Consider the following 10683-nt stretch of genomic DNA (forward strand, 5'->3'; position numbering starts at 1 on the left):
GTACGAAGCAATTCCATTCGGAAGGTTCCACGCAAGGACGTTCCAGTGGGACCTGTTGGACAAATGGTCCGTGTCCCATCTCCAGATGCAACAGCGGATAACCCTATCGGCCAGAACCAGGGTGTCGCTGCTGTGGTGGCTGCAGAGGGCTCATCTACTAGAGGGCCGCAGATTCGGAATACTGGACTGGGTCCTGGTGACCACGGATGCCAGCCTTCGGGGCTGGGGGGCAGTCACAAAGGGAAGAAATTTCCAAGGACTGTGGTCAAATCAGGAGATTTCTCTTCACATAAATATCCTGGAGCTAAGGGCCATTTACAATGCCCTAAGCCAGGCAAGACCCCTGCTTCAAAACCAGCCGGTACTGATCCAGTCAGACAACATCACGGCGGTCGCACATGTAAACAGACAGGGCGGCACGAGAAGCAGGATGGCGATGGCAGAAGCCACAAGGATTCTCAGATGGGCAGAGAATCATGTGTTAGCACTGACGGCAGTGTTCATTCCGGGAGTGGACAACTGGGAAGCAGACTTCCTCAGCAGGCACGACCTCCACCCGGGAGAATGGGGACTTCATCCAGAAGTCTTTCAAATGCTGGTCAACCGGTGGGAAAAACCACAGGTAGACATGATGGCGTCCCGCCTCAACAAGAAGTTGAAAAGATATTGCGCCCGGTCAAGAGACCCTCAGGCGATAGCGGTGGACGCTCTAGTGACACCATGGGTGTACCAGTCCGTTTATGTGTTTCCTCCTCTACCTCTCATACCCAAGGTACTGAGAATAATAAGAAGGCGAGGAGTGAAAACCATACTCGTGGTTCCGGATTGGCCAAGAAGAGCTTGGTACCCGGAACTTCAAGAGATGCTTACAGAGGACCCTTGGCCTCTGCCGCTCAGACAAGACCTGCTGCAGCAGGGACCCTGTCTGTTCCAAGACTTACCGCGGCTGCGTTTGACGGCATGGCGGTTGAACACCGGATCCTGAAGGAAAAGGGTATTCCGGAGGAAGTCATCCCTACCCTGATCAAAGCCAGGAAGGATGTCACCGCAAGACATTATCACCGCATTTGGCGAAAATATGTTGCTTGGTGTGAGGCCATGAAGGCCCAGACGGAGGAATTTCAACTGGGTCGATTCCTGCACTTCCTGCAAGCAGGGGTGACGTTGGGCCTCAAATTGGGGTCCATAAAGGTCCAGATTTCGGCTCTGTTGATTTTCTTCCAAAAAGAACTGGCTTCACTGCCTGAAGTTCAGACTTTTGTCAAAGGAGTACTGCATATTCAGCCTCCTTTTGTGCCCCCAGTGGAACCTTGGGATCTCAATGTGGTTTTGGCATTCCTGAAATCACATTGGTTCGAACCACTTAAGACTGTGGATTTAAAATATCTCACGTGGAAAGTGGTTATGCTGTTGGCCCTGGCGTCGGCCAGGCGGGTTTCAGAATTGGCGGCTTTGTCTTGTAAAAGCCCTTATCTGATTTTCCATATGGATAGGGCAGAATTGAGGACTCGTCTTCAGTTTCTCCCAAAGGTGGTCTCAGCTTTTCACTTGAACCAACCTATTGTGGTGCCTGCGGCTACTAGGGACTTGGAGGAGTCCAAGTTGCTGGACGTAGTCAGGGCCCTAAAAATTTATATTTCCAGGACGGCTGGAGTCAGAAAGACTGACTCGCTGTTTATCCTGTATGCACCCACCAAGCTGGGTGCTCCTGCTTCTAAGCAGTCTATTGCGCGCTGGATTTGTAGCACTATTCAGCTGGCGCATTCTGCGGTAGGCTTACCGCAGCCTAAATCTGTAAAAGCCCATTCCACACGGAAGGTGGGCTCATCTTGGGCGGCTGCCCGAGGGGTCTCGGCTTTACAACTTTGCCGAGCAGCTACTTGGTCGGGGGCAAACACGTTTGTAAAATTCTACAGATTTGATACCCTGGCTGAGAAGGATCTGGAATTCTCTCATTCGGTGCTGCAGAGTCATCCGCACTCTCCCGCCCTTTTGGGAGCTTTGGTATAATCCCCATGGTCCTTACGGAGTCCCCAGCATCCACTAGGACGTCAGAGAAAATAAGAATTTACTCACCGGTAATTCTATTTCTCGTAGTCCGTAGTGGATGCTGGGCGCCCATCCCAAGTGCGGATTGTCTGCAATACCTGTACATAGTTATTGTTACAAATATCGGGTTTTGTTGTGAGCCATCTCTTGAGAGGCTCCATTTTGTTATCATACTGTTAACCGGGGTTCCTATCACGTGTTACATGGTGTGATTGGTGTGGCTGGTATGAGTCTTACCCGGGATTCAAAAATCCTTCCTTATTGTGTCAGCTCTTCCGGGCACAGTTCCTAACTGAGGCTTGGAGGAGGGTCATAGAGGGAGGAGCCAGTGCACACCAGATAGTCCTAAATCTTTCTATAGAGTGCCCAGTCTCCTGCGGAGCCCGTCTATTCCCCATGGTCCTTACGGAGTCCCCAGCATCCACTACGGACTACGAGAAATAGAATTACCGGTGAGTAAATTCTTATTTTTTTTTATTTTCAGTGAGATCTGCTGGCAACAGACTCACTGCTACGAGGGACTAAGGGGAGAAGAAGCGAACCTACCTGCTTGCAGCTAGCTTGGGCTTCTTAGGCTACTGGACACCATTAGCTCCAGAGGGATCGAACACAGGGCCCGACCTCGATCGTCCGTTCCCGGAGCCGCGCCGCCGTCCCCCTTACAGAGCCAGAAGCAAGAAGATGGTCCTGAAAATCGGCGGCAGAAGACTTCGGTCTTCAACAAGGTAGCGCACAGCACTGCAGCTGTGCGCCATTGCTCCTCATGCACACCTCACACTCCGGTCACTGATGGGTGCAGGGCGCTGGGGGGGGCGCGCCCTGAGCAGCAATATTAACACCTTGGCTGGCATAAAAAATCACAATATATAGTCCTAGAGGCTATATATGTGAAAAATACCCCTGCCAGAGATCCATAAAAAAGCGGGAGAAGTCAGCCGAAAAAGGGGCGGGGCTATCTCCCTCAGCACACTGGCGCCATTTTCTCTTCACAGTGCAGCTGGAAGACAGCTCCCCAGGCTCTCCCCTGTAGTTTTCAGGCTCAAAGGGTTAAAAAGTGAGGGGGGGCACTAAATTTAGGCGCAAATCTGTGTATTATAGCAGCTATAAGGGAAAAATCACTGTGGGTAGTGTGAATCCCTGCATTATATAGCGCTCTGGTGTGTGCTGGCATACTCTCTCTCTGTCTCCCCAAAGGACTTTGTGGGGTCCTGTCCTCAGTCAGAGCATTCCCTGTGTGTGTGCGGTGTGTCGGTACGGCTGTGTCGACATGGTTGATGAGAAGGCTTATGTGGAGGCGGAGCAGATGCCGATAAATGTGATGTCGCCCCCTGTGGGGCCGACACCTGAGTGGATGGATAGGTGGAAGGTATTAACCGATAGTGTCAACTCCTTACATAAAAGGCTGGATGACGTAACAGCTGTGGGACAGCCGGCTTCTCAGTCCGCGCCTGCCCAGGCGTCTCAGGCCATCAGGGGCTCAAAAACGCCCGCTACCTCAGATGGCAGACACAGATGTCGACACGGAGTCTGACTCCAGTGTCGACGAGGTTGAGACATATACACAATCCACTAGGAACATCCGTTGCATGATCTCGGCAATGAAAAATGTGTTACACGTTTCTGACATTAACCCAAGTACCACAAAAAAAGGGGTTTTATGTTTGGGGAGAAAAAGCAGCCAGTGTTCTGTTCCCCCATCAGATGAGTGAATGAAGTGTGTGAAGAAGCGTGGGTTCCCCCGATAAGAAACTGGTAATTTCTAAAAAGTTACTGATGGCGTACCCTTTCCCGCCAGAGGATAGGTCACGTTGGGAGATATCCCCTAGGGTGGATAAGGCGCTCACACGTTTGTCAAAAAAGGTGGCACTGCCGTCTTAGGATACGGCCACTTTGAAGGAGCCTGCTGATAAAAAGCAGGAGGCTATCCTGAAGTCTGTATATACACACTCAGGTACTATACTGAGACCTGCAATTGCCTCAGCATGGATAGGGCTGCTGCAGCGTGGTCTATTACCCTGCTAACCATAGAGCATATTAAAGACGTCGTCTTATATATGAGGGATGCACAGAGGGATATTTGCCGGCTGGCATCCAGAATTAATGCAATGTCCATTCTGCCAGGAGGGTATTAGGGACCCGGCAGTGGACAGGCGATGCTGGCTTTAGAAGGCACATGAAGATTCTGCCTTATAAGGGTGAGGAATTGTTTGGGGGATGGTCTCTGGACCTCGTATCCACAGCAACAGCTGGGAAGAAAGAAAGAAAAATTTTACCTCAAGTTTCCTCACAGCCTAAGAAAGCACCGTATTATCAGGTACAGTCCTTTCGGCTTCAGAAAAGCAAGCGGGTCAAAGGCGCTTCCTTTCTGCACAGAGACAAGGGAAGAGGGAAAAAGCTGCACCAGACAGCCAGTTCCCAGGATCAAAATCTTCCCCCGCTTCCTCTGAGTCCACCGCATGACGCTGGGGCTTCACAGGTGGAGCCAGGTGCGGTGGGGGCGCGTCTCGGGAACTTCAGCGACCAGTGGGCTCGCTCACAGGTGGATCCCTGGGTTCTGCAAGTAGTATCACAGGGATACATGCTGGAGTTCGAGGCGACTCCCCCTCGCCGTTACCTCAAATCAGCCTTGCCTGCTGCCCTCGAGGGGAGGTAGTACTGGCGGCAATTCACAAGCGGTACTTCCAGCAGGTGATAATCAAGGTACCCCTCCTTCAACAAGGCCGGGGTTACTATTCCACAATGTTTGTGGTACCGAAACCAGGCGGTTCGGTGAGACCCATTCTAAAATTGAAATCCTTGAACACTTATATACGAAGGTTCAAGTTCAAAATGGAATCGCTCAGGGCGGTTATTCCAAGCCTGGTCGAAGGGGATTACATGGTATCACTGGACATCAAGGATGCTTACCTGCATTTACCCTCCTCACCAGGAGTACCTCAAAATTGTGGTACAGGACTGTCATTACCAATTCCAGACGTTGCCGTTGGTCTGTCCCCGGCACCGAGGGTATTTACCAAGGTAATGGCCGAAATGATGATACTCCTTCGAAAAAAGGGAGTTATAATTATCCCGTACTTGGACGATCTCCTTATAAAGGCGAGGTCCAGGGAGCAGTTGTTGGTCAGAGTAGCACTATCTCGGGAAGTGCTACAACAGCACGGCTAGATTCTGAATATTCCAAAGTCGCAGCTGGTTCCTACGACGCGTCTACTGTTCCTGGGTATGGTTCTGGACACAGAACAGGAAAAAGTGTTTCTCCCGGAGGAGAAGGCCAAGGAGTTGTCATCTCTAGTCAGAGACCTCCTAAAACAAATACAGGTGTCGGTGCATCAATGCACGCGAGTCCTGGGAAAGATGGTAGCTTCTTACGAAGAAATTCCATTCGACAGGTACCATGCAAGGATCTTCCAGTGGGATCTGTTGGACAAGTGGTCCGGGTCGCATCTCCAGATGCTTCGGCTGATAACCCTGTCTCCAAGGGCCAGGGTGTCGCTGTTGTGGTGGCTGCAGAGTGCTCATCTTCTAGAGGTCCGCAGTTTCGGCATACAGGACTGGGTCCTGGTGACCACGGATGCCAGTCTTCGAGGCTGGGGGGCAGTCACACAGGGAAGAAACTTCCAAGGACTATGGTCGAGTCAGGAGACTTCCCTACACATAAATATTCTGGAACTAAGGGCCATTCAGGCTAGACCCCTGCTTCAACACCAGCCGGTGCTGATCCAGTCAGTCAACATCACGGCGGTCGCCCATGTAAACCAACAGGGCGGCACAAGAAGCGGGATGGCGATGGCAGAAGCCACAAGGATTTTCCGATGGGCGGAAAATCATGTGTTAGCACTGTCAGCAGTGTTCATTCCCGGAGTGGACAACTGGGAAGCAGACTTTCTCAGCAGACACGACCTCCACACGGGAGAGTGGGGACTTCATCCAGAAGTCTTCAAAATGATTGTACACCATTGGGAAAGGCCACAGGTGGACATGATGGCGTCCCGCCTCAACAAAAAGCTACAAAGATATTGCGCCAGGTCAAGGGACCCTCAGGCGATAGCTGTGGACGCTCTGGTAACACCGTGGGTGTACCAGTCGGTGTATGTGTTCCCTCCTCTGCCTCTCATACCCAAGGTACTGAGAATAATAAGAAGGAGAGGAGTAAGAACTATACTCGTGGTTCCGGATTGGCCAAGAAGAGCTTGGTACCCGGAACTTCAAGAAATGATCTCAGAGGACCCATGGCCTCTGCCGCTCAGACAGGACCTGCTGCAGCAGGGGCCCTGTCTGTTCCAAGACTTACCGCGGCTGCGTTTGACGGCATGGCGGTTGAACGCCGAATCCTGAAGGAAAAGGGCATTCCGGAGGAAGTCATTCCTACGCTGATTAAGGCTAGGAAAGATGTGATCGCAAAATATTATCACCGCATATGGCGAAAATATGTTGCTTGGTGTGAGGCCAGGAAGGCCCCAACGGAAGAATTTCAACTGGGTCGTTTTCTGCACTTCCTACAGTCAGGAGTGACTTTGGGCCTAAAACTGGGTTCCATTAAGGTCCAGATTTCGGCTCTGTACATTTTCTTCCAAAAAGAACTGGCTTCACTGCCTGAAGTTCAGACTTTTGTTAAGGGAGTGCTGCATATTCAGCCCCCGTTTGTGCCTCCAGTGGCACCGTGGGATCTCAACGTGGTGTTGGATTTCCTGAAGTCACATTGGGTTGAGCCACTTAAATCCGTAGAGCTAAAATACCTCACATGGAAAGTGGTCATGCTGTTGGCCTTGGCGTCGGCCAGGCGTGTATCAGAATTGGCGGCTTTGTCATGAAAAAGCCCTTATCTGATTTTCATATGGATAGGGCGGAATTGAGGACTCGTTCCCAATTCCTTCCTAAGGTGGTATCAGCTTTTCATGTGAACCAACCTATTGTGGTGCCTGCGGCTACGTGGGACTTGGAGGACTCCCAAGTTACTGGACGTAGTCAGGGCCCTGAAAATATATGTTTCCAGGACGGCTGGAGTCAGGAAAACTGACTCGCTATTTATCCTGTATGCACCCAACAAGCTGGGTGCTCCTGCTTCTAAGCAGACTATTGCTCGCTGGATCTGTAGCACGATTCAACTTGCACATTCTGCAGCTGGACTGCCGCACCCTAAATCTGTAAAAGCCCATTCCACGAGGAAAGTGGGCTCTTCTTGGGCGGCTGCCCAAGGGGTCTCGGCTTTACAACTTTGCCGAGCTGTTACTTGGTCGGGTTCAAACATTTTTGCAAAAGTCTACAAGTTTGATACCCTGGCTGAGGAGGACCTTGAGTTTGCTCATTCGGTGCTGCAGAGTCATCCGACCTCTCCCGCCCGTTTGGGAGCTTTGGTATAATCCCCATGGTCCTTACGGAGTTCCCAGCATCCACTATGACGTCAGAGAAAATAAGATTTTACTCACCGGTAAATCTATTTCTCGTAGTCCGTAGTGGATGCTGGGCGCCCATCCCAAGTGCGGATTGTCTGCAATACTTGTATATAGTTATTGCCTAACTAAAGGGTTATTGTTATGAGCCATCTGTTAGTGAGGCTCAGTTATATTTCATACTGTTAACTGGGTATAATATCACGAGTTATACGGTGTGATTGGTGTGGCTGGTATGAGTCTTACCCGGGATTCCAAATCCTTTCCTTATTGTGTCAGCTCTTCCGGGCACAGTATCCTAACTGAGGTCTGGAGGAGGGTCATAGAGGGAGAAGCCAGTGCACACCAGGTAGTCCTAAAGCTTTCTTTAGTTGTGCCCAGTCTCCTGCGGAGCCGCTATTCCCCATGGTCCTTACGGAGTTCCCAGCATCCACTACGGACTACGAGAAATAGATTTACCGGTGAGTAAAATCTTATTTTCTTGGTTCCAGAGTTTCTGCTCCAAGGGCTCCAAGTCCCAAGGTAAACAGCCGTGGTCTACCAGATGCTCTGCCGCCAAGCCAGCTGACAAATCCACTACATAACAGGGTGGGCCTTCACCTGGGGGACCCCACTGTGGGAGAAACGTTTCAGCTTTTCTCCTAGACCTTGATTTCGACCACATCGGATGCCTGGGTACGAGGTGTAGTCTCACAAGGCAATGCTCTAATCTTTCGAGATTGTCCATCTGCTCAATTTTTTTCCACAGGCCGTCTGGTAGATCGCAGCACTGCGAGAGTCCATTCACTTCCTACTAGCCTCCAAGGTAATTGCTCACCTGTCGCAGAGAGGCATGGGCTTTTGTGCTAACCTGTTCTTGTTGCCGAAGCCCAACGGTTCCTTCCAGCCAATCCTCAACCTGATGGCACTCAACAGGTACTTGTGGGTCTCCAAGTTCCACATGGAGTCTCTGCTTTCCATCAAACTGGCTCTGGAGCCGTGGAATTTCATGGCCTCTTTGGACATGCAGTATGCATGTTTCCATCTGGGTTGAGTCAACGACACTTCCTCAGGTTTGTGATTTGGGAGGAACATGTCCAATTTCAGGCATTGCTATCTGGTCTTTCCACGGCTCCCCATGTCTTCATGAAAGTCATGGCAGAGCATCTTCGGCACAGGGGTATCACTGTATATCCTCAGGGAACACATCCATTTCACAATAGATCTTCTACAGTCCCACGGATGGATCATCAATTGGAAGAAATCCTCTTTGACTCCTTTGCAGGTGATGTTACATTTGGGGGCTTTGTTGGATTTCAGAGTTCAGCATGTGTTCCTCCCTGCAGACATATGTTCGTCTGTTCGAAGTCACCGCCGAGTGTTAAAAAACACTCTTGCATGCATATTGTGGGCTCTCTAGTTTCTACCTTGGGACATGATGCTCCGTTTCACTCCCAGCTTCTTCAGATGGAAGTTCTGGCCCGGAGGAATAGATCCCATCTGAAGCTAAAGATACAAACGATCATCCTCTCTTGGGAGGTCTGATCCTCCCTCATGTGGTGGCTCCAGGTGTCCCACTTGGACAAGGCCCACCCCTTTTGGAATCAGGACTGGGTCCTCCTCACCACCAATGCAAGTCTTCACGGATGGGGGGCAGTCACCTGTCAAAAGACATTTCAGGGTTGGTGGTCAGCTCAGGAGAGCCAGCTACCAATCAACATTCTGGAACTCTGACCGGTCTTCAGAGCTCTCTGCCTAGCTCTACCACTCCTCCAACATCGTCCGGTCCAGGTACATTAGCTCTACCAGTCCTTCAACATCGTCCTGTCCAGGTACAGTCCGACATTGCGACAGCCGTCGCCTACATAAACAATTCCAGGGTGACACTCACAATCACAAATTACAGGCAGGTCTAGTTTTTGGCCTCCATCTATCTTTCTTGTAGGTGCAGGTTTCAGCCCTTTCTGTCTTCTTCCAGAGACAAACTGCGCTGATGTATGGACTTCCCTACAGGGTGTCCTTTATGTGTTTCCCCGTTTAGTCCTCCCGTGGCTCCTTGGAACTTGACTTTTGTTCTTTGAGTTCTTCAGTTGTCACCGTCTGAGCCATTACACACTGTTGACATTCGTTGGCTTACATGTAAGACTGTCTTCCTGCTTGCCATAGCATCATCCGACGTGTCGGACATGAGTGCGTTATTTTGTTGCTCTCCATTTCTGATCCTTCTCTCTGACCAGGCCACTCTTCGGACACGATTGGGCTTCCCCCCCAGGTGATTACTTGGTTTCATATCAACAAAGAGATCGTGGTCCCTGCTTATTTGCTGGAGGAGGTCTCTTTGCATGTCGTTCGAGCCCTTCCGGCTTTATTTGGACAAGTCAAGGGATCTCTATAAAACTGAGTTTCTCTTTGTCCTGTATGACTTTCACCAATGGGGCTGGCCAGCTACTAAGCAGACTTGGGCCAGATGGCTCTGTTTAAATGTCCACCACACTTATTCTGTGGCGGACCTTCCTGCATCGAACGTGGTCACAGGTCATTTCACCGGGTCGGTTTGAACTTCTTGGGCAGCTCGACGTGGCGCATCTGTGGAGCAGCTTTGTAAAGTAGCCATGTGGTCATCTGCCCATACGTCTATCAAGTTCTAATCCTTTGACACCTTCGCTTCCTCAGATGTAGCTTTCAGGTTCTCAGTGAAGAGAATAGCGCTGGGACGTCCCAGTGTAAAGCCTGTATCCTTTATGGTGTGAGGAAGAAAAGGAGATTTATGTCCTTGGTTAAATTCTTTTCTTTGAAATCCATAGGGGACACAGGGTGCCCACCCTGATGTACCTGGCTGGCAGGGTTTGCTCTTCTTCCAGTTCCCCTGTCCGTATCTTCTGTGCATGTGTTTGGACCTGTGTGTGCTGGTCTTCCTTCTTTTTCTCGCTTCTGCCTTGTGCTTGGTAACTTACTGTATACCACTTTTCCACTGACTTTAAAATCCTGCTTTATTGAACAAGAACGCGCAACAACCTTTGATTATTTGTCGGGGGAATCTGCTCCATCTGGGATCCTGTCACCCGGGAATCCTTCCTGGGTACTTAACAGGGTTTTACACTGAAAGGACCCGTGGGAGCTTCAGTGTAAACGGGTAACCTGGGTCGTCTGACCCGGGTCCCGTTTACAGCATGGGAGAGCTGCATTCCGGAGATGATGTGATCTGCAAGGGCCGGCACCTGTACCCATGTGCAGTATTAACGGAGCCGATCTATTAATAACCCGC

At 50.6% G+C, this 10683-nt stretch overlaps 1 protein-coding gene across 4 annotated transcripts in view; it reads left to right on the forward strand.

The window, feature by feature from the left end:
* The window catches only part of MEIOC (meiosis specific with coiled-coil domain), a 434415-nt gene that overhangs the window by 307026 nt on the left and 116706 nt on the right, over positions 1 to 10683 (forward strand). The gene's annotated exons all lie outside the window — the stretch shown is intronic.

Source organism: Pseudophryne corroboree, chromosome 3, assembly GCF_028390025.1.
Source record: "Pseudophryne corroboree isolate aPseCor3 chromosome 3, aPseCor3.hap2, whole genome shotgun sequence".
Taxonomy (NCBI): Eukaryota; Metazoa; Chordata; class Amphibia; order Anura; family Myobatrachidae; genus Pseudophryne; species Pseudophryne corroboree.